General features: G+C 34.9%; 1 non-coding gene across 1 annotated transcript; it reads right to left on the bottom strand.

The window, feature by feature from the left end:
- Positions 1-4437: 4437 nt before the first annotated feature.
- LOC139845738 (small nucleolar RNA R71) lies at positions 4438-4544 on the bottom strand. The gene has a single exon (XR_011758498.1). It is a non-coding gene; the product is annotated as a small nucleolar RNA R71 (small nucleolar RNA).
- Between the last annotated feature and the right edge of the window lie 22942 nt (positions 4545-27486).

Consider the following 27486-nt stretch of genomic DNA (forward strand, 5'->3'; position numbering starts at 1 on the left):
GACCCTTAGTACATTTTCGGTCCTAGACCATGCTAGTATAGTCACCAAGCATATAAACTTCGTACGTGCATGTGATGACCCGGAAATTTCTGACCAAATTTAAACTTAATCTTTGTATGATTAACATTTTCGACACGATAAGCAAAGTCTGTAAAACTGAATCTCAAAATTTTTTGAACTATTCAAATACCTTTCGGTTGTTCTCGACGATTCGCGAACAACTATATGTATATATAGATACATATATATATATATATACACTATAACTTGAAAACATAACAATGTATTAATTGTTTAATACCGTACATTAAACTTATTGGTTTATATATTTATTTGAATATATATGATAAGTTGGAATATTAATTGTATGAATAACTTGCGACGTATATTTAAAACGTGTTTGTAAATATTGAGAATAGATATTAACTTGGTTATGAAACGCTTGATAAATACTATTATATTAATAAATAACGAGACAATGATTTATAGAAGTAAATGACCAAAATACTCGAAAGTTTAAGATATACTTTGGGTGGTATAATTTAGGGATAATTTAAGGCTATATTTTGACAAAGGTACGTGTCCCAGAATGAAAATTACAAGTTTTCTCAGCGTACGAAGGGACACTCAAAAAAAGGAACTGGGACATAAGTCGCGTAACAACGTACGACTTATCGGAACAAAAATTACAATTTAACTATGCATGTGAATTTAATATAATATATAATTAATTATATAAATTAAATATATTCTATATATTATTAATTATTATGTCGACAAACAAAAATACAAAAAAATGTGAGCTGGATTTTGGGGCCATGCGATCGCATGGAAAATAGGCATAAAACCCATGCGATCGCATGGGGTCAGATTTCAGGAAAGGCCTATAAATTGAATTCATTTTTGCTCAGTTTACACACACTTATTACTCCGTATTTATTTTATTTAAATTATTATTATTATTATTATTATTATTATTATTATTATTATTATTATTATATTATATTATATTATTAAATTATTATTAATCTTAATATTTTTAGTAATATTATACATAAAATATTACGACGAGGTTATGAGCATGTCACTTTTAAAAATGAGTTTTACGAGCGAGATAGAGCTAAGGAAATTATGGGTTATTGCCAAGGAGGTTATGGGTAATGTTCGGGGATATATTTATGAATCAAACCTAGTGTTTATCATCTCCGTTACGTCTACGTACTTTCCCACAATATTGAATCTCAATATTAATACGTAAGTACTTATATTTTATCTATTATATATTAACAGTGTATCCATGTCTAGTACTCTAGTATATATATTTATACATGCTTGTATGCTAAATTTCGTCGTTAAACAGTTTATAATGAATCACGAATTAAATACATATATTACTGGTAAAAGGTATATGATATACATGTTTTTGGAAAGCTGGCGAAAAATCGATAACTTTTCATTTAGACACCGAATAGTTTCGATGAACGGGTTAAAAGATATGATCAACTGAATTATGATTTTGAATCTACAATTAAGATTTAAACAACTTGTTTACGAGATTGATAAAGTGAATTTTTAAATATTACCAACCGAGTAAATGAATCTTTATATAAGGCACGTCTCATTTTGTTAAACTATTGTCAAAATTGACTTTTTGAAACGACTTTGGATAACTTTTGTATGTCGATCTCGAGCATTAGGATTGTGATACACTATGACCTGACCTAGCTTGATAGACATTTATTGACCAACATATGTTCTCTAGGTTGAGATCTATGATTCTTTGATATACCGAGTTTCGGTCACATTTTGGTGAACGACTTTATATGCTGCTAAGGTGAGTTTCATTTGCTCCCTTTTTAATTGCTTTTGCAATATATATTTTTGGGCTGAGAATAATGCACTTTATTTTAAACGCAATGGATACAAGTTCATACTAAATTCTACACTGAGTTTGAACCGAAAATCCCTTAGCTTTGGTAACTAATAACTGCCAGTTATAAGAACTGGTGGGCGCGAGTAGTGGTATATGGATCCATAGGGCTTGATATCCCCGTCCGAGCTAGAGCAATAGCCTTTTAACGGATGTATGCTATTTGAGAAGCGTACACGTTGGTTTGCGTGTATTATTAAGATGATTATACAAAGGGTACAAATTATATATACGTTAAGTTTAGTTACCAGGGTGCTCAATTTCGTAGAATATTTTGATAAATGTTTCTGGATTGAACAACTGAAATCTTGTGATCCGCCTTTATATACAGATTATGCGCAACATTAAAACTATGAACTCACCAACCTTTGTGTTGACACTTGTTAGCACGTTTATTCTCAGGTTCCCTAGAAGTCTTCCGCTGTTTGCTTATATGTTAGACAAGCTATGTGCATGGAGTCATACATGGCATATTTTTCAAGGAAACGTTGCATTCACCAAATCATCACCATGTATCTTATTTTGACTGCATTGTCAATGGAAGTATTATTGTAAATTATTATATTACGGTGATTGTCTATATGTAGAAATCATCAGATGTCGAAAACCTTTGATTTAAATATTCATTTATGGTGTACCTTTTCAAAAGAATGCAATGTTTACAAAACGTATCATATAGAGGTCAAATACCTCGTAATGAAATCGATGAATGACGTGTTCGTCCATATGGATTTGGAGCGATCGTCACAGTGCACGCTGAAGCACAGCGGTTGTTGTAAGTTGTACCTCTGCTAAGTAAGGCCATAGAACACGGTTAGTGTTGACCAGTACACTGCACCATAATGCGGTCTCAAGCATTGCACCCCGCTTGAGGGATTCTTAGTTAATTAAGGAAATGTTTGTCTAGACACATAAAGGATTGGACCGTTAGGATAACCGAACGTGTTCATGGAAGTCAACTTGACTTGGCCATGGTGTTCTTTATGGTTGAACTCTTTTTAAGGGCCTAACTATCTTTACCAATCATTAACGAAAGCATTGAAGCACATCGCGTCTCTCGGATATGGTAAACCATGTGTTCTATTATGCTTAAGAAAGTTTATACCATTTTAGAATGTTAATACGTCACCCAACCGATTCGCTCAATTGGATGAGCCGTCTGAATGTGTATGCCTGCATTCCATAATCTCGGCAACATAACTGACGAAATCATAGTATGCACTTACTTTAACCTTATCTGAATTACAAATTTTATCGCATTTACTTTACCTGTCTTAGAAACTAGAAAATCCCAAAATAAACATTCACTACTCCCTGACTATCTTAGGCTAAAATATAGGTTCGATGTTACTGATATCTCAAAAATACGACTCTAGGTCATACTTCCCTTACTTATAAGGAGTAGTAAGATTTAGACCCCGCTAAATATAAATTTAAAACAGTACCCTCTCCCACGAGTGGCTGATCCTGACGAGCCGCGACCTGACGACACCGCGCAATTAAAAACTGTCCGTTTCGGCCATATCAGGAGAGTGACTAGTTTTTAGCGCTGCTGCCGGGGAACTGGTATCAGGCAATACTGCTCTCTATCAAACTTATTCACAAGCATTTAGTGGTGTCTAAGAAAGACAATTATACACGGACTTGGTTATTGGATTTTCCGAACAGTCGCCAATTATATTGGGGCCAAAAGGATCCTGCCTCTCTGTAGTCGACCTGGCCACTTGGTTTGTTGAATAGTTTGTGCAGAGCTCTGTCACCGAAATACCAGGGAATCAGTAGCCAGAACCAAAAACATATTCCACCGTAGGATAGTTAGTTAATTAGCTAAAGAACTTTAGATTACTCTAGATTACCTTAGATTAGATTACCTTAGATTACCTTAGACTACCTTAGATTAGATTACCTTAGATTAACTTAGGTTACAATTAGATCAAATTAGATTACCGTAGAATTAAATTAGTTTAGTTTAGCTTATTATAATTTAGCTTATCTGCAAAAAATTAAAAACAAAAAGGCATACCCAGTGTATGACCCAAACCCGATCTAGACCAGGGCCATTGTTATTCGTACCTGATGCAGACGCAATAATCTCTAAAGCACGCAAGGAAGCACGAATCAGAAACCAAATGGTGTTACGCGTTACTTTAGCAGAAAATACCAAACCCTCGATTGAAGGTTGAGGAAGACCAATCAGATTTCCCAAGATTCAAGGATACTCGTTCAAGTTAAAACATCACATCATCCAGCTCATTCAGAATAGCTGTTAGTTTCATGGATTACCGAATGACGATCCTAATTCTCACCTTGATAAATTCATATCTCTTTCGAACTCCTACAAACAGCCAGGGATAGGACAAGATATAGTCTGGCTATACCTGTTCCCCTATTCTCTCACTCATCATGCTCAAACTTGGTTCGAAGGACTGGAAAAAGATTCCATCACGTCATGGACGGAGATGGCTACTAAATTCCTAAACAAATATTTCCTCCCTTCTAAACAAACCAAGCTGAAGAATGACATCATTAACTTCAAACAAAGTTATGATGAATCTCTTTACACTGCATGGGAGCGTTTCAAAACCTTGCTGAAGAAATGCCCTAATCACCAGCTAGAACGGTCAGCCCAAATCTGCACCTTCTACAATGGTCTTACGGTAAATCATAGGATGACGATCGATGCAGCAGCTCAAGGGAATCTGGTGAACCAAACCGCAGACGAAGAATGGGAATTGCTCGAAAACATGACGATGCATCATCATGACTGGAACAGTGGTGAAACAACTTCATCATCTGCCCCACTCTCTGCACTTAACAATCAAACAGAGGCCATCAAATCCCTCACGGACAAGATGTAATCTCTTGCTAAACAACTCAGAGAATTGAAGATGCAGCCGCAGCAGGTTAACCAAGCTTAGGCTTGTGTTAATTGTACCAACCCGCAACCTACTGAAGAATATCAAGTTGAGTACGAAAACCCCGACGGTTCAGTCTGTTACGTCCAATACCCAGCTAGTCCACCAAATCTTGAATTCAATCATCCACCTAGGGTTAATCAATTTTAGCGAACCAATCAACCTTTCCGCTATCGCTATCCACCTTACCCAGCCCAACAATCTCAATTGACCTATGATCAACCACTTCCACTCACTGGTCCCCCAGCTGAGGAAAATTCCCCTACCACCCAGATTACAAAAGCAGCTAACCCCACTCTCGGAGCTGATGATCAGTTAACTCAATTCATCCAAGGACAACAACAGCTAAATCAGAGAACTGCAGCCAGACAAGATCAGACGGAGATACTAATGAGAAATCAATTGGCTCTGCTCAAAAGTTTGGAAACGCATCTCGGACAGTTATCACAACGCCTTGAAATCCGACCGCAGGGAAGATTGCCAAGTAATACTATCCAAAATCCCCACATAGAAGAGGCAAAGCAAATGAATTCCGTAATCCCAGAGGAAGAACCACGGAGAAGGTCAACTAGGCTCAAGAACAAATTGACATATACTCAGATGCTGACCCCTGAAATTCCAGTTCGCGTACCTTATCCTGGAAGGCTACAAGGAGAACCATCCAAGCTTGATTCCTTCAAACTGGATGGCAGATCCCTGGACACCATTTCCAAAGTTCCCAACCAGAAGAGATACATCCGAAGGCTTCTTTTTACAAAGGAGAGGATACCAGACTCTAACAAAATTCCACTGAGTGAAGAATGCTCTGCATTACTCAGAAACTCTCTACCACCTAAGCTAGGAGATACGGGCCGATTCATTTTCCCGTGTTCAATCTACCAATCTGGAACCATTCATGCGCTAGCAGATTTAAGAGAAAGTATCAACCTAATCCCCTACTCTCTCTGCAAGAGATTAGAGTTAGGAGACTTGTCACCAACCAAAATGACAATCCAACTTGCCGATCTTACAATTCGGTATCCTAAGGGCATAGTTGAGAACGTCTTGGTGAAAGTCGACAAGTTCTTGTACCCTACGGATTTTGTAGTAATGGATATCAAGGAAGTCCTACACACCCCAGTAGTGTTAGGAAGGCCTTTTATGAATACGGCTAGGACTGTCATTGATGTGTACAATCAAACCTTTATCTTACGATCACATGGGGAGAGCGTTACCTTCAAAATTGACCGACCAACTGATCTTTCTGGACAGGCAGAGATGTTTTCTATTTCCACCAGACAGATCACTTCCGAAGAGGAGTCTTTACCACCAGGCGACGATGTCAAGATGGGTGTCGAATCACAGTCTGTAAACGACCCAGAAAAGGAAGAAGAGGATCCCAGTGAAGAAATAGAGGAAGAGGAGGAATCTGAGGAGGAAGAGGAAATGGAAGACGTAAAAGAAACTGCGACAATACCCGTTCCAATCACTGAGTGTCATGAAGAAATAATGAGGCTTGAGACGGAAGATTACAATTTAATCATTCGCTTCAAAAAAAAGACCGACAAGGCTGAGGTTAAGGATATAGAAATTGATCATGTAAGTATCAAAGTGGAGAATCAGAATACTGAAGAAACCCGTTCATCAGACGTATCCTCAGAGGAACCAGATACCGATGATGAAGAGGAAGAGCAACATGAAAACATTCCGAATAACTCACACTCTCCAACCGAACCAGATCGAGGGGAGCTGGACTCTTTTTCAGATCGAATTCCGGTTATATCAACACATGCAGACATGATCACCTTCATCAATGTTACCAATTGTAGTGACCCGAACTTTTCCATGTTTATATATATTAATTGAGATTGATATTTACATGATTAAATGTTTCCAACATGTTAAGCAATCAAACTTGTTAAGACTTGATTAATTGAAATAGGTTTCATATAGACAATTGACCACCCAAGTTGACCGGTGATTCACGAACGTTAAAACTTGTAAAAACTATATGATGACATATATATGGTTATATATATAGTTAACATGATATTATGATAAGTAAACTTATCATTAAGTATATTAACAATGAACTACATATGTAAAAACAAGACTACTAACTTAATGATTTTGAAACGAGACATATATGTAACGATTATCGTTGTAACGACATTTAATGTATATATATCATATTAAGAGATATTCGTACATCATAATATCATGATAATATAATAATTTAAAATCTCTTTTGATATTATAAACATTGGGTTAACAACATTTAACAAGATCGTTAACCTAAAGGTTTCAAAACAACATTTACATGTAACGACTAACGATGACTTAACGACTCAGTTAAAATGTATATACATGTAGTATTTTAATATGTATTCATACACTTTTGAAAGACTTCAAGACACTTATCAAAATACTTCTACTTAACAAAAATGCTTACAATTACATCCTCGTTCAGTTTCATCAACAATTCTACTCGTATGCACCCGTATTCGTACACGTACAATACACAGCTTTTAGATGTATGTACTATTGGTATATACACTCCAATGATCAGCTCTTAGCAGCCCATGTGAGTCACCTAACACATGTGGGAACCATCATTTGGCAACTAGCATGAAATATCTCATAAAATTACAAAAATATGAGTAATCATTCATGACTTATTTACATGAAAACAAAATTACATATCCTTTATATCTAATCCATACACCAACGACCAAAAACACCTACAAACACTTTCATTCTTCAATTTTATTCATCTAATTGATCTCTCTCAAGTTCTATCTTCAAGTTCTAAGTGTTCTTCATAAATTCCAAAAGTTCTAGTTTCATAAAATCAAGAATACTTTCAAGTTTGCTAGCTCACTTTCAATCTTGTAAGGTGATCATCCAACCTCAAGAAATCTTTGTTTCTTACAGTAGGTTATCATTCTAATACAAGGTAATAATCATATTCAAACTTTGGTTCAATTTCTATAACTGTAACAATCTTATTTCAAGTGATGATCTTACTTGAACTTGTTTTCGTGTCATGATTCTGCTTCAAGAACTTCGAGCCATCCAAGGATCCGTTGAAGCTAGATCCATTTTTCTATTTTCCAGTAGGTTTATCCAAGGAACTTAAGGTAGTAATGATGTTCATAACATCATTCGATTCATACATATAAAGCTATCTTATGTTTAAACTTGTAATCACTAGAACATAGTTTAGTTAATTCTAAACTTGTTCGCAAACAAAAGTTAATCCTTCTAACTTGACTTTTAAAATCAACTAAACACATGTTCTATATCTATATGATATGCTAACTTAATGATTTAAAACCTGGAAACACGAAAAACACCGTAAAACCGGACTTACGCCGTCGTAGTAACACCGCGGGCTGTTTTGGGTTAGTTACTTAAAAACTATGATAAACTTTGATTTAAAAGTTGTTATTCTGAGAAAATGATTTTTATTATGAACATGAAACTATTTCCAAAAATTATGGTTAAACTCAAAGTGGAAGTATGTTTTCTAAAATGGTCATCTAGACGTCGTTCTTTCGACTGAAATGACTACCTTTACAAAAATGACTTGTAACTTATTTTTCCGACTATAAACCTATACTTTTTCTATTTAGATTCATAAAATAGAGTTCAATATGAAACCATAGCAATTTGATTCACTCAAAACGGATTTAAAATGAAGAAGTTATGGGTAAAACAAGATTGGATAATTTTTCTCATTTTAGCTACGTGAAAATTGGTAACAAATCTATTCCAACTATAACTTAATCAACTTGTATTGTATATTATGTAATCTTGAGATACCATAGACACGTATACAATGTTTCGACCTATCATGTCGACACATCTATATATATTTCGGAACAACCATAGACACTCTATATGTGAATGTTGGAGTTAGCTATACAGGGTTGAGGTTGATTCCAAAATATATATAGTTTGAGTTGTGATCAATACTGAGATACGTATACACTGGGTCGTGGATTGATTCAAGATAATATTTATCGATTTATTTCTGTACATCTAACTGTGGACAACTAGTTGTAGGTTACTAACGAGGACAGCTGACTTAATAAACTTAAAACATCAAAATATATTAAAAGTGTTGTAAATATATTTTGAACATACTTTGATATATATGTATATATTGTTATAGGTTCGTGAATCAACCAGTGGCCAAGTCTTACTTCCCGACGAAGTAAAAATCTGTGAAAGTGAGTTATAGTCCCACTTTTAAAATCTAATATTTTTGGGATGAGAATACATGCAGGTTTTATAAATGATTTACAAAATAGACACAAGTACGTGAAACTACATTCTATGGTTGAATTATCGAAATCGAATATGCCCCTTTTTATTAAGTCTGGTAATCTAAGAATTAGGGAACAGACACCCTAATTGACGCGAATCCTAAAGATAGATCTATCGGGCCCAACAAGCCTCATCCAAAGTACCGGATGCTTTAGTACTTCGAAATTTATATCATATCCGAAGGGTGTCCCGGAATGATGGGGATATTCTTATATATGCATCTTGTTAATGTCGGTTACCAGGTGTTCACCATATGAATGATTTTTATCTCTATGTATGGGATGTGTATTGAAATATGAAATCTTGTGGTCTATTATTATGATTTGATATATATAGGTTAAACCTGTAACTCACCAACATTTTTGTTGACGTTTTTAAGCATGTTTATTCTCAGGTGATTATTAAGAGCTTCCGCTGTCGCATAGTTAAATAAGGACGAGATTTGGAGTCCATGCTTGTATGATATTGTGTAAAAACTGCATTCAAGAAACTTATTTTATTGTAACATATTTGTATTGTAAACCATTATGTAATGGTCGTGTGTAAACAGGATATTTTAGATTATCATTATTTGATAATCTATGTAAAGCTTTTTAAAACCTTTATCTATGAAATAAAGATTATGGTTTGTTTTAAAAATGAATGCAGTCTTTGAAAAACGTCTCATATAGAGGTCAAAACCTCGCAACGAAATCAATTAATATGGAACGTTTTTAATCAATAAGAACGGGACATTTCAGTTGGTATCAGAGCGTTGGTCTTAGAGAACCAGAAAATTTGCATTAGTGTGTCTTATCGAGTTTCTTAGGATGCATTAGTGAGTCTGGACTTCGACCGTGTTTAGTTGAAAAATGATTGCTTAACAAATTTTGTTGGAAACTATATATTTTTAACATGTGAATATTATGTGATATATTAATCTCTTAACGCGTTTGATATTATGTGATAGATGTCTACCTCTAGAACAAGTCCCATTGACTCACCTAATAATAATGAAGAGTCAAATGTAAATTGGAATGATTCGTGGACTGATTCACAAGTTCCCGAAGAGGAATCGGAAGAAGAGTCGGAACCGGAAGAAGAATCGGAACCGGAAGAAGAATCGGAACCGGATGAAGAAATTGAACCGGTGGGGGAAATAATAAAACGGTTAAGTAAAAGAAAATCCTCAACCAACCGACCAAGGTTAATTATGGTCAATGGTGTTTCCGCCAAGGAAGCAAAATATTGGGAGGATTACCAATTCTCTGATGAATCGGATTCCAACGAGAATTCCGATGATGTTATAGAAATTACCCCAACTGAATTTAAAAAGGCAAAAGAAAATAATAAGGGAAAGGGCATAAAAATAGAGAAATCTAATTCCAACCCCGATGAACTTTATATGTATCGTCAACCCCCGAAGTCCTTAAGTTGTAACAATGACCCGAGAACCTCTAAACCACCAGGTTTTTCTAAACCAATGTGGAAAACGACGGCTCGTATTAGGGGAACATCATATATCCCTAGAAACTTGGCAAAACGAACCAAAACCGAAGAAGAAGAAGAAACAAGCGAGTCGGAATAAGATAGTTGTATTCGTGTGGTGTAATATATGTAATATAGTGTGCTTATGCTTTATGATATATGTAAAAATTGCTTGTATTAATAAGTATTTTTTTTATGAATCTAACTCTTGTCTATTTTACAGTATAAAAACACAAAATGGATAGACAACCCAATATTTTAAGAGACCTACCCGGAGACATGATTGATGAAATCTTGTCTAGAGTCGGTCAGAATTCTTCGGCACAACTATTAAAGGCGAGATCAGTTTGTAAGACATTTGAAGAACGTTCCAAGAATGCCTTGGTTTATAAAAGGCTTTCGTTCGAAAGATGGGGGATATCACATTGGGAAATCCATAAGTTACGATGTGTTTACTTTGACGCATATATTGCGGGGAACCCAAATGCTATTTTACGCAATGGGTTAAGAAATTATTTTGACTCAATATATCCGAATATTGGACTTTGTGATTTAGAAAAAGCGGCTAACATGCAACATAAAGAAGCATGTTATGCTTACGGATTAGTAATGTTCGCTTCTCACCAAAGTGAGAACAAGAACATCGGGCTACAACTATTAAATAAAACGTTTCCACAAGTGACGGAGTCGGTAATTGGGGTAAGAAATGAGGTTTTTAGATTGTTACGGGACTGTTGGACATTACGTAACCCTCGTCCCTTTGACGACGTTACAACACGATGTCTTATCAACGGCCATAACAGTTATGTTCCACAAGACCAAGGATGGCAAGTAATCCTAGTAAAACCAGAATGCATGACTTGTTTCTGGACGTATGAATTACGTGTCTTTATTGCCTTTGCTGAACGACTTGTGTACTAGCTAGAATTATCTTCACAACCATCTTGTATCAAATTTATTGTGTGCTATATTTCATGCTATATGTAAAATAAGCGGTATTGTAAGTTTGTAAAATATTGTGTAAAAGTTTGAACACGAAATATTATTATAATCAGTTTTTCATATAGAATTGTAGTAGTTGAATTGTATGTTAGCTACTAAGTATGAACTTAACGGGTAGGTACTACCCGAATTTAAACTTATAAAACGCTAATATGAAGAAAAAGCTTTTATAAATGAGTTCATATTATGCTACGAAATACTATTAACTACTCTTAATATTCTGTATGATTAACTTGTTCCATTTGACTATTTTGAAGGAAATGGCACCGACTACTCGACACACCGTGAATATGAATGAAGAGGAATTCCGTACTTTTCTAGCTTCAAACATAGCCGCAGTACAGGCTGCGCTACATACCAACAATAACCTTGGATCTAGCAGTACAGGAAATCGTGTAGGATGCACCTACAAAGAATTCACTGCCTGCAAACCTTTGGAATTTGATGGAACCGAAGGACCGATCGGATTGAAACGGTGGACCGAGAAGGTCGAATCGGTGTTTGCCATAAGTAAGTGTACTAAAGAGGACAAAGTGAAGTACGCTACGCATACCTTCACAGGTTCTGTGTTAACATGGTGGAATACCTATCTAGAGCAAGTGGGACAAGACGATGCATACGCACTACCGTGGTCAGCATTCAAGCACTTGATGAACGAGAAGTACCGTCCCAGAACCGAGGTCAATAAGCTCAAGACAGAACTTAGAGGGTTACGAACCCAAGGATTTGATATTACCACGTACGAAAGACGATTCACAGAATTGTGCCTATTGTGTCCAGGAGCGTTCGAAGATAAGGAAGAGAAGATCGACGCGTTTGTGAAAGGATTACCGGAAAGAATCCAAGAAGATATAAGTTCACACGAGCCCGCCTCCATACAACAGGCATGTAGAATGGCTCACAAACTAGTGAACCAGATTGAAGAAAGAATTAAAGAACAGACTGCTGAAGAGGCCAATGTGAAGCAAGTCAAAAGAAAGTGGGAGGAAAACGGTGATAAGAATCACCAATACAACAACAACAGCAATTACAACAATAATCGCAACAATTATCCCAACAATCGCAACATCAATCGCAACTACAACAAACGGCCCAACAACAATAATAACAACAACAGCAACAACAATCAGAAGCAGCTATGCCAAAGGTGTGAAAAGTATCACTCGGGGTTCTGCACCAAATTTTGCAACAAGTGTAAAAGAAATGGTCATAGCGCGGTGAAGTGTGAGGTCTACGGACCAGGGGTTAATAGAACGAAAGGAACAAATGGTGTCGGAACGAGTAATGGCGGAGCAAGTAGTGTCAGAGCAAGCTATGCCAATGTAGTTTGTTATAAATGTGGAAAACCGGGCCACATTATTAGAAATTGCCCGAACCAGGAGAACACGAATGGACAAGGCCGCTGAAGAGTTTTCAATATTAATGCGGCAGAGGCACAGGAAGACCCGGAGCTTGTTACGGGTACGTTTCTTATTGACAATAAATCTGCTTACGTTTTATTTGATTCGGGTGCGGATAGAAGCTATATGAGTAGAGATTTTTGTGCTAAATTAAGTTGTCCATTGACGCCTTTGGATAGTAAATTTTTACTCGAATTAGCAAATGGTAAATTAATTTCAGCAGATAATATATGTCGGAATCGAGAAATTAAACTGGTTAGCGAAACATTTAAGATTGATTTGATACCAGTAGAGTTAGGGAGTTTTGATGTGATAATCGGTATGGACTGGTTGAAAGAAGTGAAAGCAGAGATCGTTTGTTACAAAAATGCAATTCGCATTATACGAGAAAAAGGAAAACCCTTAATGGTGTACGGAGAAAAGGGCAACACGAAGCTACATCTTATTAGTAATTTGAAGGCACAAAAACTAATAAGAAAAGGTTGCTATGCTGTTCTAGCACACGTCGAGAAAGTACAAACTGAAGAAAAGAGCATCAATGATGTTCCCATTGCAAAAGAATTTCCCGATGTATTTCCGAAAGAATTACCGGGATTACCCCCACATCGATCCGTTGAATTTCAAATAGATCTTGTACCAGGAGCTGCACCAATAGCTCGTGCTCCTTACAGACTCGCACCCAGCGAGATGAAAGAACTGCAAAGCCAATTACAAGAACTTTTAGAGCGTGGTTTCATTCGACCAAGCACATCACCGTGGGGAGCTCCTGTTTTGTTTGTCAAGAAGAAAGATGGTACATTCAGGTTGTGTATCGACTACCGAGAGTTGAACAAACTTACCATCAAGAACCGCTACCCACTACCGAGAATCGACGACTTATTTGATCAACTACAAGGCTCGTCTGTTTATTCAAAGATTGACTTACGTTCCGGGTATCATCAAATGCGGGTGAAAGAAGATGATATTCCAAAGACTGCTTTCTGAACACGTTACGGTCATTACGAGTTTATGGTCATGCCGTTTGGTTTAACTAATGCACCAGCTGTGTTCATGGACCTTATGAACCGAGTGTGTGGACCATACCTTGACAAGTTTGTCATTGTTTTCATTGATGACATACTTATTTACTCAAAGAATGACCAAGAACATGGTGAACATTTGAGAAAGGTGTTAGAAGTATTGAGGAAGGAAGAATTGTACGCTAAGTTTTCAAAGTGTGCATTTTGGTTGGAAGAAGTTCAATTCCTCGGTCATATAGTGAACAAAGAAGGTATTAAGGTGGATCCGGCAAAGATAGAAACTGTTGAAAAGTGGGAAACCCCGAAAACTCCGAAACACATACGCCAGTTTTTAGGACTAGCTGGTTACTACAGAAGGTTCATCCAAGACTTTTCCAGAATAGCAAAACCCTTGACTGCATTAACGCATAAAGGGAAGAAATTTGAATGGAATGATGAACAAGAGAAAGCATTTCAGTTATTGAAGAAAAAGCTAACTACGGCACCTATATTGTCATTGCCTGAAGGGAATGATGATTTTGTGATTTATTGTGATGCATCAAAGCAAGGTCTCGGATGTGTATTAATGCAACGAACGAAGGTGATTGCTTATGCGTCTAGACAATTGAAGATTCACGAACAAAATTATACGACGCATGATTTGGAATTAGGCGCGGTTGTTTTTGCATTAAAGACTTGGAGGCACTACTTATATGGGGTCAAAAGTATTATATATACCGACCACAAAAGTCTTCAACACATATTTAACCAGAAACAACTGAATATGAGGCAGCGTAGGTGGATTGAATTATTGAATGATTACGACTTTGAGATTCGTTACCACCCGGGGAAGGCAAATGTGGTAGCCGATGCCTTGAGCAGGAAGGACAGAGAACCCATTTGAGTAAAATCTATGAATATAATGATTCATAATAACCTTACTACTCAAATAAAGGAGGCGCAACAAGGAGTTTTAAAAGAGGGAAATTTAAAGGATGAAATACCCAAAGGATCGGAGAAGCATCTTAATATTTGGGAAGACGGAACCCGGTATAGGGCTGAAAGGATTTGGGTACCAAAATTTGGAGATATGAGAGAAATGGTACTTAGAGAAGCTCATAAAACCAGATACTCAATACATCCTGGAACGGGGAAGATGTACAAGGATCTCAAGAAACATTTTTGGTGGCCGGGTATGAAAGCCGATGTTGCTAAATACGTAGGAGAATGTTTGACGTGTTCTAAGGTCAAAGCTGAGCATCAGAAACCATCAGGTCTACTTCAACAACCCGAAATCCCGGAATGGAAATGGGAAAACATTACCATGGATTTCATCACTAAATTGCCAAGGACTGCAAGTGGTTTTGATACTATTTGGGTAATAGTTGATCGTCTCACCAAATCAGCACACTTCCTGCCAATAAGAGAAGATGACAAGATGGAGAAGTTAGCACGACTGTATTTGAAGGAAGTCATCTCCAGACATGGAATACCAATCTCTATTATCTCTGATAGGGATGGCAGATTTATTTCAAGATTCTGGCAGACATTACAGCAAGCATTAGGAACTCGTCTAGACATGAGTACTGCCTATCATCCACAAACTGATGGGAAGAGCGAAAGGACGATACAAACTCTTGAAGACATGCTACGAGCATGTGTTATTGATTTCGGAAACAGTTGGGATCGACATCTACCGTTAGCAGAATTTTCCTACAACAACAGTTACCATTCAAGCATTGAGATGGCGCCGTTTGAAGCACTTTATGGTAGAAAGTGCAGGTCTCCGATTTGTTGGAGTGAAGTGGGGGATAGACAGATTACGGGTCCGGAGATTATACAAGAAACTACCGAGAAGATCATCCAAATTCAACAACGGTTGAAAACCGCCCAAAGTCGACAAAGAGCTACGCTGACATTAAAAGAAAAGATATAGAATTTGAAATTGGAGAGATGGTCATGCTTAAAGTTGCACCTTGGAAAGGCGTTGTTCGATTTGGTAAACGAGGGAAATTAAATCCAAGGTATATTGGACCATTCAAGATTATTGATCGTGTCGGACCAGTAGCTTACCGACTTGAGTTACCTCAACAACTTGCGGCTGTACATAACACTTTCCACGTCTCGAATTTGAAGAAATGTTTTGCTAAAGAAGATCTCACTATTCCGTTAGATGAAATCCAAATCAACGAAAAACTTCAATTCATCGAAGAACCCGTCGAAATAATGGATCGTGAGGTTAAAAGACTTAAGCAAAACAAGATACCAATTGTCAAGGTTCGATGGAATGCTCGTAGAGGACCCGAGTTCACCTGGGAGCGTGAAGATCAGATGAAGAAGAAATACCCGCATCTATTTCCAGAAGATTCGTCAACACCTTCAACAGCTTAAAATTTCGGGACGAAATTTATTTAACGGGTAGGTACTGTAGTGACCCGAACTTTTCCATGTTTATATATATTAATTGAGATTGATATTTACATGATTAAATGTTTCCAACATGTTAAGCAATCAAACTTGTTAAGACTTGATTAATTGAAATAGGTTTCATATAGACAATTGACCACCCAAGTTGACCGGTGATTCACGAACGTTAAAACTTGTAAAAACTATATGATGACATATATATGGTTATATATATAGTTAACATGATATTATGATAAGTAAACATATCATTAAGTATATTAACAATGAACTACATATATAAAAACAAGACTACTAACTTAATGATTTTGAAACGAGACATATATGTAACGATTATCGTTGTAACGACATTTAATGTATATATATCATATTAAGAGATATTCGTACATCATAATATCATGATAATATAATAATTTAAAATCTATTTTGATATTATAAACATTGGGTTAACAACATTTAACAAGATCGTTAACCTAAAGGTTTCAAAACAACATTTACATGTAACGACTAACGATGACTTAACGACTTAGTTAAAATGTATATACATGTAGTATTTTAATATGTATTCATACACTTTTGAAAGACTTCAAGACACTTATCAAAATACTTCTACTTAACAAAAATGCTTACAATTACATCCTCGTTCAGTTTCATCAACAATTCTACTCGTATGCACCCGTATTCGTACACGTACAATACACAGCTTTTAGATGTATGTACTATTGGTATATACACTCCAATGATCAGCTCTTAGCAGCCCATGTGAGTCACCTAACACATGTGGGAACCATCATTTGGCAACTAGCATGAAATATCTCATAAAATTACAAAAATATGAGTAATCATTCATGACTTATTTACATGAAAACAAAATTACATATCCTTTATATCTAATCCATACACCAACGACCAAAAACACCTACAAACACTTTCATTCTTCAATTTTATTCATCTAATTGATCTCTCTCAAGTTCTATCTTCAAGTTCTAAGTGTTCTTCATAAATTCCAAAAGTTCTAGTTTCATAAAATCAAGAATACTTTCAAGTTTGCTAGCTCACTTCCAATCTTGTAAGGTGATCATCCAACCTCAAGAAATCTTTGTTTCTTACAGTAGGTTATCATTCTAATACAAGGTAATAATCATATTCAAACTTTGGTTCAATTTCTATAACTATAACAATCTTATTTCAAGTGATGATCTTACTTGAACTTGTTTTCGTGTCATGATTATGCTTCAAGAACTTCGAGCCATCCAAGGATCCGTTGAAGCTAGATCCATTTTTCTCTTTTCCAGTAGGTTTATCCAAGGAACTTAAGGTAGTAATGATGTTCATAACATCATTCGATTCATACATATAAAGCTATCTTATTCGAAGGTTTAAACTTGTAATCACTAGAACATAGTTTAGTTAATTCTAAACTTGTTCGCAAACAAAAGTTAATCCTTATAACTTGACTTTTAAAATCAACTAAACACATGTTCTATATCTATATGATATGCTAACTTAATGATTTAAAACCTGGAAACACGAAAAACACCGTAAAACCGGACTTACGCCGTCGTAGTAACACCGCTGGCTGTTTTGGGTTAGTTACTTAAAAACTATGATAAACTTTGATTTAAAAGTTGTTATTCTGAGAAAATGATTTTTATTATGAACATGAAACTATATCCAAAAATTATGGTTAAACTCAAAGTGGAAGTATGTTTTCTAAAATGGTCATCTAGACGTCGTTCTTTCGACTGATATGACTACCTTTACAAAAACGACTTGTAACTTATTTTTCTGACTATAAACCTATACTTTTTCTATTTAGATTCATAAAACAGAGTTCAATATGAAACCATAGCAATTTGATTCACTCAAAACGGATTTAAAATGAAGAAGTTATGGATAAAACAAGATTGGATAATTTTTCTCATTTTAGCTACGTGAAAATTGGTAACAAATCTATTCCAACCATAACTTAATCAACTTGTATTGTATATTATGTAATCTTGAGATACCATAGACACGTATACAATGTTTCGACCTATCATGTCGACACATCTATATATATTTCGGAATAACCATAGACACTCTATATGTGAATGTTGGAGTTAGCTATACAGGGTTGAGGTTGATTCCAAAATATATATAGTTTGAGTTGTGATCAATACTGAGATACGTATACACTGGGTCGTGGATTGATTCAAGATATTATTTATCGATTTATTTCTGTACATCTAACTGTGGACAACTAGTTGTAGGTTACTAACGAGGACAGCTGACTTAATAAACTTAAAACATCAAAATATATTAAAAGTGTTGTAAATATATTTTGAACATACTTTGATATATATGTATATATTGTTATAGGTTTGTGAATCAACCAGTGGCCAAGTCTTACTTCCCGACGAAGTAAAAATCTGTGAAAGTGAGTTATAGTCCCACTTTTAAAATCTAATATTTTTGGGATGAGAATACATGCAGGTTTTATAAATGATTTACAAAATAGACACAAGTACGTGAAACTACATTCTATGGTTGAATTATCGAAATCGAATATGCCCCTTTTTATTAAGTCTGGTAATCTAAGAATTAGGGAACAGACACCCTAATTGACGCGAATCCTAAAGATAGATCTATCGGGCCCAACAAGCCCCATCCAAAGTACCGGATGCTTTAGTACTTCGAAATTTATATCATATCCGAAGGGTGTCCCGGAATGATGGGGATATTCTTATATATGCATCTTGTTAATGTCGGTTACCAGGTGTTCACCATATGAATGATTTTTATCTCTATGTATGGGATGTGTATTGAAATATGAAATCTTGTGGTCTATTATTATGATTTGATATATATAGGTTAAACCTGTAACTCACCAACATTTTTGTTGACGTTTTTAAGCATGTTTATTCTCAGGTGATTATTAAGAGCTTCCGCTGTCGCATAGTTAAATAAGGACGAGATTTGGAGTCCATGCTTGTATGATATTGTGTAAAAACTGCATTCAAGAAACTTATTTTGTTGTAACATATTTGTATTGTAAACCATTATGTAATGGTCGTGTGTAAACAGGATATTTTAGATTATCATTATTTGATAATCTATGTAAAGCTTTTTAAAACCTTTATCTATGAAATAAAGGTTATGGTTTGTTTTAAAAATGAATGCAGTCTTTGAAAAACGTCTCATATAGAGGTCAAAACCTTGCAACGAAATCAATTAATATGGAACGTTTTTAATCAATAAGAACGGGACATTTCACCAATGAATTTGAAGACATTCTCGAAGCCATCTGAAAGTCAACCATTGATTTTTCGCTACGCTTAACAGAACGAATTATGGCTATCAGAGAAGAACACCACCTCTATCTCCAAAGAGAAGACAATGATGTTGAAATCCTAGAAGAACGCATTCAAGACTTTATCAATTCTCTTCACGATCATATCTATCACGAAGAAAGGCAACGAGAGCATAATTCAGTGGTTCGCACTATTCTCGAAACAAGATTATGTCGAGATCAGGAGATCATTTACTCTAGGGTTTATAACGCCTTAGCCGGATCTGCACTTCCGTTCTCACGAAACAAACGAGCACTACTGACTCTCATCTGGAAGCATATGGATCTTTCCACTGGACGCCCGACTTATCACTCTGATTTGCACATGGTCGAGGATATTCACAGTCTTTTCGCTCTTCTGGATAGAGATAATTTCAAAAGCACACCAGACAGACTAGTGATTTACGTAACAATTGATCACCACGCTGATCTGATTATCAAAGAGTTACAAGACGCTATCATGGAGGAAGCAAGGCGAAACAATCCTTTCTCTCATCTTGAACCAGATCGAGTCAACATTGCCACCTATGTTACGAAGTAGCTATCATGTATCTTCCACGAGTCCACAGATCCTAGTTTCACATTTAAAGCTGGATGTCGGGAGATATACTCAAAGACGGTGAAATTAATACTCGGATCAGGATTGCTGTTCACTTCTTTCCAGCTTTGTCTCTTAACTAATCTGTGCAAAGCAACTCCTACTGTGGAGATCACCGTTCTGAAGACTTCGAAATTCTAAAGATACAGTTTCTTACATTGTTTGAAGACCTCCGAAATGAGCATCCCATCAGAGAAATCATCAACACCAGCACTGCTTCTATGATTGACATTCATGGGTCAACCAGCTGGGCTGTAGATCATATTCTCATTGAACTTCAAGACTTATCAAGAGCCAAAACTGCGCACTACTTATCTTTCAGAAGATCTTCAAGAGAAGTACCGGACCTGTTACCACTATTGGTCCGACACTTTCTCAGGATTTATCCACCAAGACTCACATTCCCTTGAGAAGACCAAGATCACAACCATCGGCGAGGAATGTTTGCTTTTTGAAGCTTCACTATGGTCGAGCCAACGACCTTAAACAAAAGCGCTTCTCGGGAGGCAACCAGTGCAATAAAGTAGAGTATAAGAATAAAGGATGACAAATGAGCCGATAAAGAAGCAAGGAAGCCAGCCGCATCTACTAGGGGTATTTCTTTCTTTTCGCTACTAGCTCAAGATTCAAACTATGCCACATCCTAGCTTTTCACTAAGTGTGGGATAACACCCAACTAAAACACTAGAAAAATACTCCTAAATCTTCAAATTAAACTCCTAAGTGTGGGATACACTAGGAACATTGAGGATAATGTTCGTCTAAGTGTGGGATGTTGGTATCTTTTTATGCTGTATTATAATAAACCATTACGAAGATTCCAAGTCCTTAAGCCAAATTTCAAATTTTTTTGCAAAAAGAAACCCTTTTCGAAAGAGTATTTTTGAAAACCTAAAACGTTTGTCAATAAAAATAAGGCTTAAGTAAGGTAGAATTCTTGTTAGATTGAAATCTCTAATAGAGCATTGCATGACTAAGGCATTATCGACCTAAATTGATTATGGTGAGGCACCCCAAATAAGACCAGCATTCATCTTTAATGCTTCACTATTTTCCGTTGAGAGTGCCGATGTCTGTTCTCAGAATCAGAACTTGCTTTAGATCTACATCTCCAAGCAGCGAAACGCGATTCGGTTATACTCAAAATAGCTAGCCATTTGTTAAACATAAACCTTCCGCACCTCCACTACTTCTACTCCGCCACCACATCCATATCACCTTTACCATCTCTCGAAAAATCTAGAAAATGAGATTCTGATATTTGCGAGGTGTACTAGGAAATACTCTTATTTTTATTACGAATACGAAGAAATATTACACAAGTTTTATTTATTTATTGAATGGGATATACCAAAACCTTGCTACAACACTTATAGGCAGTGTACCTAATCGTAGAGTAGTATAGTTTTTAGTAAGTCCGGTTCGTTTCACAGGGAGCTGGCTTATTTTACATTATATTTTAAATAACTATATTTGTACAAAATATATATAATTATATATAATAATATATAAAAGGGAGTTTACCGTTTAATGACCGGTTTGTCGATTTTAAAACTTAAGCGTAAATATAAATGACAATAATTAAAGTGCGTAAAATAAATAACAATATAATAATTATGCTTATTTAAACTTCCGTAACCATGATGTTTGACGTTTTGATTATTTATTACCCTGGGTTAATTGTCCTTTGTCCTGGATGTATTTGAAACCTATCTGGTTTTTGTCCATAATAGTTCATCGATCATAATTATAAAATGCTCGGCAATTTTAACTTTATACCCGAAGTTAAATATTCCAACTAAATGGGAATTCGAACTGTAACAAGGTCTTAATACTTTGTTTAATGAATACACCAGGTTATCGACTGTGTGTAAACCAAGGTTTTAATACTTTGTTAACAATTACACCAATTACCCTTGAATGTAATCCACCCCTGTTTTAATGAGTCCATTGACTATTAATCCATCCCCGTGTCCGGTCAAATGAACAATAATTTGTATTTATAAATATCCCGCCCATCGTATCCGATTAAGCGTATGTAGTTATATATTGATATGTCAAATTGTAACCTTTGTATCAAATTAACGAGGTATCGTTAATTTAATATAAAGCCCATTAATAGCCCATAGTCTAATTTCCACAAGTGTCGTTCTTTTGTCCAAACCCCAATTATGGTCCAAAGCCCAATTACCCCATCTTAATATTTATCCCAACATCACGATTACTTCGATTTAAATAAGCATAGTAATAACTTAGTTACGAGACATTAATTTAAAAAGGAGAACATAACTTACATTGAGTATTTATCGTGTAGCTTTACACATACAGAACTTTGACTTTAAAACCCATAACATAACCTTTACATAACACAAACTAACTAATATAAAACTACCCTATACTATATATATATATATATATATATATATATATATATATATATATATATATATATATATATATATATATATATATATATATATATATATTTATAAATTAAACAGAGGGAGTAATATATATTATGGTGTGTGTTTAACTCGTCGAATAAACTGGCTATTTATAGGACCTGGCCTGATTTTTCAGGCCATGCGATCGCATGAGTTATAGGCATCCAGGCCATGCGATCGCATGGCCACTGGATCCAGCTCACATTTGTTTGGCCACTTGCTTGTCGACATAATTAATAAATATATATAATATATATATAATTTATATAATTATATATATATATATTATATTATATTCTTGTGCATAGTATACTTGTAATTTTTGGTCCGTTGAGTCGGGCGTTGATAGTTGGCTCAGGTCCCGGTTCCGGATTTTCGAACGTCCTTTCGTATAATTTAATATCTTGTACTTTGCGTTTCGCAACTTGTACTTTTGTCATTTTTAGACGTTTCTCATCAATAAATTGAACCACTTGGATTGTATCTTGTACATTTGAGCTTTTTGGTCATTTACGTCTTCAAATCATCATTTTTGCCTTTTGTCTTCGCACTTATTTAATATAAACGATTACAACTTAAAATAGGACAATTACAACTAAATAATTTACATATTGGGAGGATATTGCTACTAAATATATGTTCATTTGGAGCACTATCAAATATCCCCACACTTGAACATTGATTGTCCTCAAGCAATACATAACTTGAAATAAAATCACACTTCACTCGAATCACTTTTTTATTCTCACACTTTATACATCAGTGATTTTGATACAGTGGTATAAAAATGATAGTAACGATGTGGTTTACAGTCCCACATGACTATGAAAATTTAGATCCTTTAAGGAAATTGGATCTTTATGAAAACATTTGATCTTTTGAAAATTCAATCTAGCTTTTACCCTCGATAAGTTTTCCGGAATAACCCTTCACCGGTATTTGCAAAATATTTTTGTGGGTTTTGTAGGTTTCAGATTTTAAAATTTTAGCTCAAAACTTGCGATTTTGTGTCACCCACTTGCTAACCTTGTATTAGGAAAGCACACGTCCAGTATACTTGCTCCGTATATTACCTTATGATAAACTACCGTCCGGTTGTAAAGGAAAGCGTTGAACAAGCAACTGTTAAGGTGATGTCTAATGACATGCAGATGTTCATGGTTTACAAAGTGTCGGATGCAATTACTATCCTTTGTAGGAGCAATAGTAAAGATCACCCTATAATTTTTCGGTCTGGCACAAGGTCCTGTCTTCGAACATGCTATGCAAGCACCGTTCTTACGGTTGACACCCGATTTGGTTCCGGTGACCTAATGAATTCCCGGTGAATTCCTAGGATTTTACGTTCAATGGTAATGAACGCATTGAAAATAGGTTTTCAGAAAACAAATCGGTTTGTAATTTTGATCAAAATATTTTCTCGTTCAAGCTCGAGTTTAGATATCATTGAATTCCATGAGTTTGTAATTTCCAATCTTTAAAATCAATCTCAAGGATTGAGTAATATCAGTCTTAAAAGCTGATTTTTAATCTTTAAGGAGATTATCCTTTCTGGGGGTCTGATTCATTAGTCTTATCAAGCTAATTTGTATGGCGCCCTCCCCATTTTACGAGATAGATCCTCTCATGGTTAGGATAAGTCTGACCACTTGGCGACCCTGTTCGATGCTGAGGTCCATGGATTTCCTGCTGATTTTAGAGATGACTTTTCTAGATTTTTCGTCAACCTACAGCTGGTCTGGACGACAACTTCTTGACCTAAATCAAGAAGCGCGTGTCTTTTTCGGAAGACTTTACTTCCTTTTAATGATGGAATTGATTCATCATGTAGATCCATCTTTCATTACAGTAAATCGGGTAAACCAGTTAATTTAGTCCAAAATAAAAGCACCTGCAATAACTTAACAAAAACATGTTATAGATAGTTTTTAATTGAATAACTTGGTACATTCTCCCCACACTTGGCTTTTTTCATGCGTCTTTTTATATCTTAATAAATAAATTCAAGCGTTTTAGTTGTTTTTCAATTTATGTCCTTTCCGAAGTAACAATAATTTCGGCATTAACACCTAGTTTTATCGTTCATAAATATGTTTAAACATGACTTTGAATTCATTTAGTTGAAATTTTTTAAAATTTTCACAAAATTTAGAAAATATGCCAAGTATAAACCTGAGAGAATTTATAACCCTTCCCCACACTTGAGATCATGCAATGCCCTCATTTACATGAAATCAGACTCTAATTATAAATTCATGAGGGTGATTAGTGTAGAAAATGATTAAAAATACCTAGTTTTTATTTTCAAAGCTCGTCGAATGATAGATGGTGCACCTCATCGTTCATCCCTTCTTGTTTTATCACACATGTTTTTGTTTTTTTTTTTCAAAAACGGCTGCTTTTCTAAGCTGTTTGTTAATATTTGAAAATGCGTCTTTTACCCTTACTTATTATCCATGTTTATTAATGAGTTATGCACTGACCCGAACCCCTAATTTAACGTTAAGTGGGGTTAGACTTCCCCATACTTAGCTGACGATATGTGAAGTCTGTAGAATAAGTTCCACGAATTAGAATAGTGAGCCAGTTATTTACATCTCGGGTGGTGTATAATATATCAATGGGTTTAAAGTTTAGAACCACCCGATCGTCACTACTTAATTCTTTTTTAAGTGTAGCTTTTAGTAAATGGATACATCTCTTTTCTGGTTCTTGGTCAAATGGATCGATATACACCGACATACATATTTCTATAGGGTGGACAACTCCTAACATTTCCTTCCGTTTATTCTCGGGATCAAAGTTTTCACCTCTATTACCCAATTGGGTGAAATCTGAGGTGTCATTATCTATTATAGCTCGTAGTTCATCTTCAGTAGATGACTTGTCTATTGAGAATATTGGGTTAGAAGGTTGTGGAATGGTGAATTTCGGGATCGAAGCAGATTCTTTTTCATTAACGGTACTTATCGATCCCACCACTTTGGTCTCGAGGGTAAAGTTTTCAATGTTATCGTTTTCCCAAGAGTACCAATTTGTCACCCTTACTTCTTCTTCATCCATTAATGGATCGATGATTTTGTCGGTAGAGGCTAATGTGTCGATATGTTGTGAAATTGGTAAAGCTGAATAAAAAGTATCATCGGGATAGTTGGTGATTTCGGAGCTCTCGAATTCAACAAAATTCGATGATATGAGATTTTCTTGTACATGACTCCTCAGATCAACAGGTGTGTAGTCTGATAGAGTTTCAGCTTGCCTATTTACAAACTCTCTCATTTGTTCATTTTGAGCATCGAGTTCTTCGAGTTTGATTTTCATATTGTCTAAAAGATTTTCAGACACATAATTCTCCTCGTCTTCTGGTTGTTGAGTTTGGATATTGTGACGACCCGAAAATTTCCGACCAAATTTAAACTTTATTCTTTATTTAATTCCGACACGATAAGCAAAGTTTGTTAAGTTAAATCTCAAGAATTTTAAACTGTGTTCATACATTCATTATAACCTCGACCAAATTCTGACGATTCACGAACCGTTATATATAAATAGATATGTTATGTATATATATATTATAACTTGAGAATATTAATAAAGTATTAAACGTATAATACTTTACACGAACGTATTTGTTTCAATATGATTTTCCACGAAATTAAAAAAAATATATATTAAATGATTGAATTATCAGAAACATTGAATTATGATTACAAGTCTCTGTTGAGAGGTCCACTATGATTTGAGAAAATCTATTCCTCTTAACGATATTCAGAATAATTTGTAAAGCTATTTATAAATAAAAACAAAAAGTGTCATTTACGAAAGTTAGACAAAAGTTAGTGGAGAATTGGTTTCCATAATATTCTATTAATCTATTTTCAAACGTACAAAGACGTTTTCAGTTTAAAAAGAACTTTATTTTTAAAACGTATATAACTTTTATAAATATCCAGAATCACTTTTGACAACTCATTACTTAACCAGTATAATAAATATAACGATATTTATATTTTATTTCATTAAATATATATAACAATTTAAATTAATATTATATATATTTATACGCGTATTATACATACATAGTTTTTATACTTTTACTATACTTTAACTATACCTTTACTTTACTTTTACATTTACTTTACTTTAACTTTAATAATTAACTTTAATAATTCATACTTTAATAATTCACTTTAATAATTCACTTTAATAATTCATACTTTAATAATTCACTTTAATAATTCATACTTTAATAATTCATACTTTAATAATTCACTTTAATAATTCATACTTTAATAATTCACTTTAATAATTCATACTTTAATAATTCACTTTAATAATTCATACTTTAATAATTCACTTTAATAATTAAAAAATCTATTATAAATAGAATTCAATAGGTTTCATTATTTCATAGAAATTTGAAAATATATTTCTCTAAACTCTATCAATCGATTTATGTATATATATATATATATATATATATATATATATATATATATATATATATATATATATATATATATATGTATATATATATATATTTACTCTGTATTATTTCAAGATATTATTAGTATACATAAAATATTACGACGGAGTGCTGTCCGAGTGATTTCAAAATAGTTTTTTGAATGAGTCGAAGCTAAGGAAATTATGGGTTATAGCTATG

This window comes from Rutidosis leptorrhynchoides, chromosome 4, assembly GCF_046630445.1.
Source record: "Rutidosis leptorrhynchoides isolate AG116_Rl617_1_P2 chromosome 4, CSIRO_AGI_Rlap_v1, whole genome shotgun sequence".
Classification (NCBI taxonomy): Eukaryota; Viridiplantae; Streptophyta; class Magnoliopsida; order Asterales; family Asteraceae; genus Rutidosis; species Rutidosis leptorrhynchoides.